The sequence below is a fragment of the Hemiscyllium ocellatum genome, chromosome 51 (genome assembly GCF_020745735.1).
Source record: "Hemiscyllium ocellatum isolate sHemOce1 chromosome 51, sHemOce1.pat.X.cur, whole genome shotgun sequence".
NCBI classification, from domain to species: domain Eukaryota; kingdom Metazoa; phylum Chordata; class Chondrichthyes; order Orectolobiformes; family Hemiscylliidae; genus Hemiscyllium; species Hemiscyllium ocellatum.
Window position 1 is genome coordinate 1,654,375 of NC_083451.1, and position 6,000 is coordinate 1,660,374.

Here is a 6,000-nt window from a genome sequence, read left to right on the forward strand (position 1 = left end):
TGAAATGCAAAGGGACTTGGAAGTCCTAGTCCAGTTTTCTCATAAGGTAAATTGAGAGTTGAGCTTGGCATTCATCTCGAGAGGGCTACAACATAAAAACCGGGATGTACGTCTGAGGCATTATAAGTTCGGTCAGAGCACATTTGGAGTCCTGTGAGCCATTTTGAGCCCAATAAATCAGGAAGGATGTATTGGTCCTGAAGGAACGTGTGAGGTCTCCAGCATTATACCTGAAGGAGTAGAGAATTATGAGGGGGGGGGGAAATCGAATAGAAACCCACAGTATAATGTATCGCCAGAATAGACCAGATTTTGGAGAGATGTTACCATTTTCAGGAGAGGCAAGGATATGAGGGCACAACCTTAGAGTAAAGGGAAGACCCTTTGGAATGGACAAAATGAGAAAATCCTAGAGCCAGAGACTAGTAAATGTTTAGAATTCATTGCCACAGGCGGGTGTGGAGGTCATGTTATTGAGTATATTTAAAAGCGAGTAATGTTTTTGATTGCCAATTTGATCAAAGTTTAATGGGGAGAAAACGGTAAAATGGGGTTGATTAACGGATAAGCCACAATTGAACAGACTTAATGGGCCGAATGGGTAATTTATTAGATAGATTAAATTACGCACAGTGTGGAAACCGGCCCAACAAATTCAAAACGACCCGCCGAAGCACAAACCACAAATACCCATTCCCCTACACCTAACACAACGACCAATTTAGCATAGCCAATTCACCTAACCTGCAAATTTTGAACTGTGGGAAGAAACCGGAGCAAAGCCACGCAGGCAAAGGGAGAATGTGCAAACTCTACACAGTAAGTCGACTGAGGTGGGAATTGAACGCTGGACTCTGGGGCTGGGAGGCAACAGCGCTAAAAACTGCGCCAGCCTTCCACCCACATGAGTGACACCCTGATTAAGTATTTGGTTGACAGCGAGGAACACAAAGCGGTCCTGGTCATGTGGATGAACGAAACTTAGAGATGATTGTATAAATGATTTGCATATGAACTTAAGACGTATGGTATAACAGCCATAGATGACACCAAAATTGTTGGTGCAATGAAGAGCGAAGAAGATTACCTCAGAGTACAAGGGGACCTTGATCAGTTGGGCCAATGGGCCTAGGAGTGGTAGATGATATTTAATCTAGTTAAATATGATTTGCTACATTTTGGAAAGGTCAGGATTTATACGCTTAATTGTAATGCAGTGGGAAATATTGCCGCAGAAACAGACATTGGAGTGCAGGTTCATAGTTCCTTGAAAGATGATTTCCAGGTGGACAGAATAGTGAAGAATGTATTTGATATTCTTGCCATTTTGATTAACGGCTTGAGTACAGGATATGGCAGGGCATGTAGCAGCTTTACGGGACAATAATTAGGCAACACTTGGAATAATGTGTGCAATTCTATTCTCCTTGCTATGGGAAGGATCCTATGAAATTTGAACGGAGTCAAAATACATTTACAAGGATGGAGCCAGGATTTGAGCTGTCGGAAAAGTTGGGAAAACTTGGGAGTATGCTATCAGAAGAGCGAGAGGCATCGATATGGTGAATAGACAAGATATTTTCCTGAAAACCAGAGAACACATAGTTAATCGCTAGTGAAAATATTTGAAAAAATCTGAATGGTAACGTTTTCACAAAGAGGTGATGCTTGTCTGGAAGGAGCTGCCGAAAATGTGATATAATTGCAAAAGTGGCAAGTCTTTTGGACGTGTATATGAACAGAAATGATTCAGAGTGATATGGGTCAAATGCTGGGAAATGGGATGAGATTAATCTTTGATACTTGTCTGCGTGGACGACCTGGACCAAAGTGTCTATACTGGTTTTGTGAAGTCGATTGGAAAATGTGACATAACTGACCATTTCAGCTGATCTTGCTATGACTCTATTTGATGTTCTCATTATTGAGATAGGACCATGCAAGATCTGACTCCTCCGGCGAGTCCTGTAATTTGTCCATTATGTAGTTGCCAGTTGTAATGTGATTAACTGTCTTGTATCTATACCTGATCTTTGGATTTGCTCATCTCAGAACATTGGGTTCCACCTTGAAGAAGTTCATGGACAATAAGACATACTCGAACGTTTGCGTTTTTTTACTGCATGGTGATCCATGTTGGACAGGGAGATTCAGAAGCTTTGGAACAAGTCTTAGTAACTTTTTTTCTGTGTCTGTCTATGTTAGTCACTCTCTGCGATTCAAGCACTTAGTAACATGAGGAATCACCTCGACGGTTATTGATGCACACCAGGCTGCTAAGGTGTCGGTGAGTAGTGATTTATTAACGTTTTTGGAAAGTTATTGGATTTCCTCGAGGTTACATTTTAAGCCGCTGCGGAAAATCAGGAATATCAGAACATTTGGTGACAACTCTGAATATGCTATTGTTACTAATGTGACAGCATATGGATCGGCCACATGAAAAGCAAATGCAACAGAGGCTTCCGAGGTGCGAATTACTGGAAAATGGAATGAGCAGTCACAATCACGTCAGCCAGGTCTTGTTGAGTGGTGGATCAGGAATGAATGGTCAGCGCTGCAACTTATACATATATTTCTGTTTTCAACAATGCAATTCAATTCCACTTCTCTTGCAATTTACGACACTGACAGATAATGAGTGAACTCCGCCTGTCCCAGGGTAAAAGTGTTCTGGAGTCTGCCCAGCCTCCAACATTTTCTGTGTATCATTCTCCAGTAGTTTACTGACTGCCTCACGTTACTGTGTACCAGGTTTTTGAATATCTGCTCCTGAATAACAGACTTGAGGGGCTAGGTGGTCTCCTGCTGCTAACGTGTAATGGAGTTGAGGGGCTAAATGGTCTGTTCATATTCCTTACACCTTCTATTGACTAAAATCCATTAGATTGTTTCTTTAACACATCCACAAAATGTGAGTAACCATCTCTATTTTCTTTTCTCTGCAATTGAACTGAAATGCTGACTGGTTTTTGTGTTTTTGTATGAAAGAATTCAGAAGCTGAATGGCCTCCTCCGTTCGTCTGTCAGAGAGCGAGTTATTAAATGATGCAGCAACCCATGGATTATGAGCAGCAGGTAAACTGTGTCTAATGGAGTTACCTCCCTTCTGAGTAATAGAGAAATACAAAACCAAGCGTACTCCAAGTGTGCTCTCTTTAACAACCTTGTGCAGCTGGAGAAAGACTTCTCTATCTTTTGAATGATTCCCTTTGCAAAATGAGCCAATATTCCAGCTTTCCATTTCTCGAAGTGTTAATAGGCTAGAGTGAACTGAATGGATTCCTGATATCTCTCTGTAATAGGCACATGGGTAAAGAATTGCTTCCACCGTCACAGCAGAGCAGACAGATGCTCACTTTTAAGGTTAAGAAAGAATTTTAGAAAAGGGCATTTAAAATATGACTGGAATCATTCAAAGTCAACGAGCAACATGTATTGTTATTCTGGTTTGTGGTCTCTAGAAATTTCCACACCAGTGAATTTAATTCAGCTAGCCTGTTATTTTATCCCTGCCTCCGTTTATAAACGGTGTAATGCATGTAAAACTTACACTGTTCTGACACTACTCCCACAGGCAAAGGGAAAAAAAAATAAAAATACTGAATATTTATGATCCATCCCTTGTCAACTGTCATGATATCCATCCAGACCGAGTAAATGTTCCCTTTTGTGTTGATTCGCAAACTGCTGAGCCTGTTTGTTCAGTGACTATGATTAATGCCTGTCTCCATGGATTCTAATAATCCCAGAGGATGATTTCTGTCTTTATATGATAAATGAGCTCTATTCAATGTGATATTCCATAGTTTGGGTGGGAACATCTTCAACAGCACAGAAAGGGATCAGGACCTTTTGAGAGAGGAGAACTGCTATGTTACAACAATGGACAGGAGTTTATCGCAAGATATTTCGAATTTCCTTGACGTATATGGTTGGTTTCCGTTACCATTGCGGATCTATTATGCAATTTCGATTATTCAATATATTTATTTTCCTATCCTGGCTATCGTTGGCGTGCCTGGTAAGTCTTACTGCCCAGTGTCTATAAACTACAGTTAACTATAATATTATTCTTACATGCCCTTTCCACTTTTTGTTACTGTTATTATTACTGCTGAGACTCTGCTTTCTGATGTTCGCTGTCCAAACCACGACGAACTGCATCCGTTAACCCATTCATTGACTCCCTCCCTGTGTGTTTCTGGCAGTGTCCCTCCTTGGTGCCTATGTTGAAATACGCAGTATAGTCTGAGAAATATGATTAATTGTATCACAACATTTGTTATTCATCTTATCGGAGCATGGAGGTCTCGGTCTTCTGGTCTAGCTACAAACTCAATTTCCTTCCGCTGAATCCTCCCATTACTTGGCAATGTCTGAGCCTGAAACCGATTATGCACAACTGTGATGATCGCTTTGAGCATGAGATGTGCAATATATTTCACTCGCTTTTCCTATCGGTTATTTGAACTTTACGCTACGAAATACAGTCTTAATAATGGCAATAATCTGCTGATGGCACACTCAGATTCAAATCTACAGAAACAAATCTGACTCGACAATCCACGGCCCTAAATTCCACTAAAGTTCCAACCATCCATCATTGCTGCAATGGAGATGAAGAGATATAAAATGCTGGCAGCCACATTTATTGTCACTCACAGCAAACCTCTCCTGCTAGGCATTTATGTCGTGGAAGTATAGTACTAATAAAGTGGCAAATATCTGTGATACTCCTCATGTTTGGCAATTGTCCAGTTAACTGTAAAATACACTCGTATTATCCACACTTATTCCCGTGTTGTGCTGTTAACCTCTCCCTGTTTTGGATGTATGGACTGGCTCTGTAAGGCAGATTAAGATATGTATAAAAACAAATTCAGTTGATCTGACAATCCCTTCATTAAATATCTTCATTCTTGTAATTTGGTTTACCATGGTCTCATTCCTCCAGTTAGTCCCACTCCACAATCTTCTGTCCTATGTTTCCACGACATGTTCTCATATCATGTCTGTTTCTATCTTGAATGTGCATTTATCTTTCTATCAGTCTCTTTAGCTGGCATTGAGATTTTGCTCCCCCGTGTTTTCGAGTGCCGGAAAGGTGAACTTCAAACAGTGACATGGTGGTGTCAGATCTTATTTAGTTTACCGAATGTCTCTCATGATGCTCCGCGTTGCACAGAGGCTTTCAGCAACTGTGACGGACTTCTTTGAACCTTTGCTTGTGCCTGTTCACTGGGCGCCAGTGTTTGTCCCTCTCAGCTGATCGCGTGGTCAGTCACATGAGGAAGCCCCTCGAATATTATTATAAAGGACGAGCTATCCAACTTATTGCGGAGGGGCTTCTGACTGGCTTTTTATTTTGTAAAGTTAGTGGAGGTGCTAGGAATAGTTGTTGGAGGTTTTGCTGCGAGTTGCCTCATTTATTCACGGAGACCAGATGTTTCAGTGACTCATCTGTGGATGGAACATGGGAACTCTTGTTACAACATCTAGGTCTGCAACATGAACAACAAACGCAGCAGAGACGGGAGCTCTGAAACCACCGAGCATGTTTATAAGGGTAAAAGGATCAGTTGAATTCATCACTGCTTTACCAAGAACAGCTTCTCAAGCTACATCTAAGAAAGGATCAGAGAGTGTGGGACCCTTAGTGAACAAGGATGTTACAACAGAACGGTGTCAGCTCCTTCAACACGGCCTGCAGCTTCACATCACGGGTAGCAAGACTCAGACATTGACTGTTAGGGTAACACTTCCATTCAACTTCTATAACCTGGAAAGTTCCAGGTATATCCCTCATTTCCCAGAACGTCATCATCAATGTTGTAACAGACCATACATATGGTTGATGTGGTGAATACAATGTTATACCCCTCAGCAGGGAGATGCCAGGTTTTATTTTCTAAGCTTATCGGTATTCCCGATTATGTATATTGCTCTGTGGTGTCCTCATGTCAATGGGGAGAGGTAGAAAAACTTAAGAAACACTCA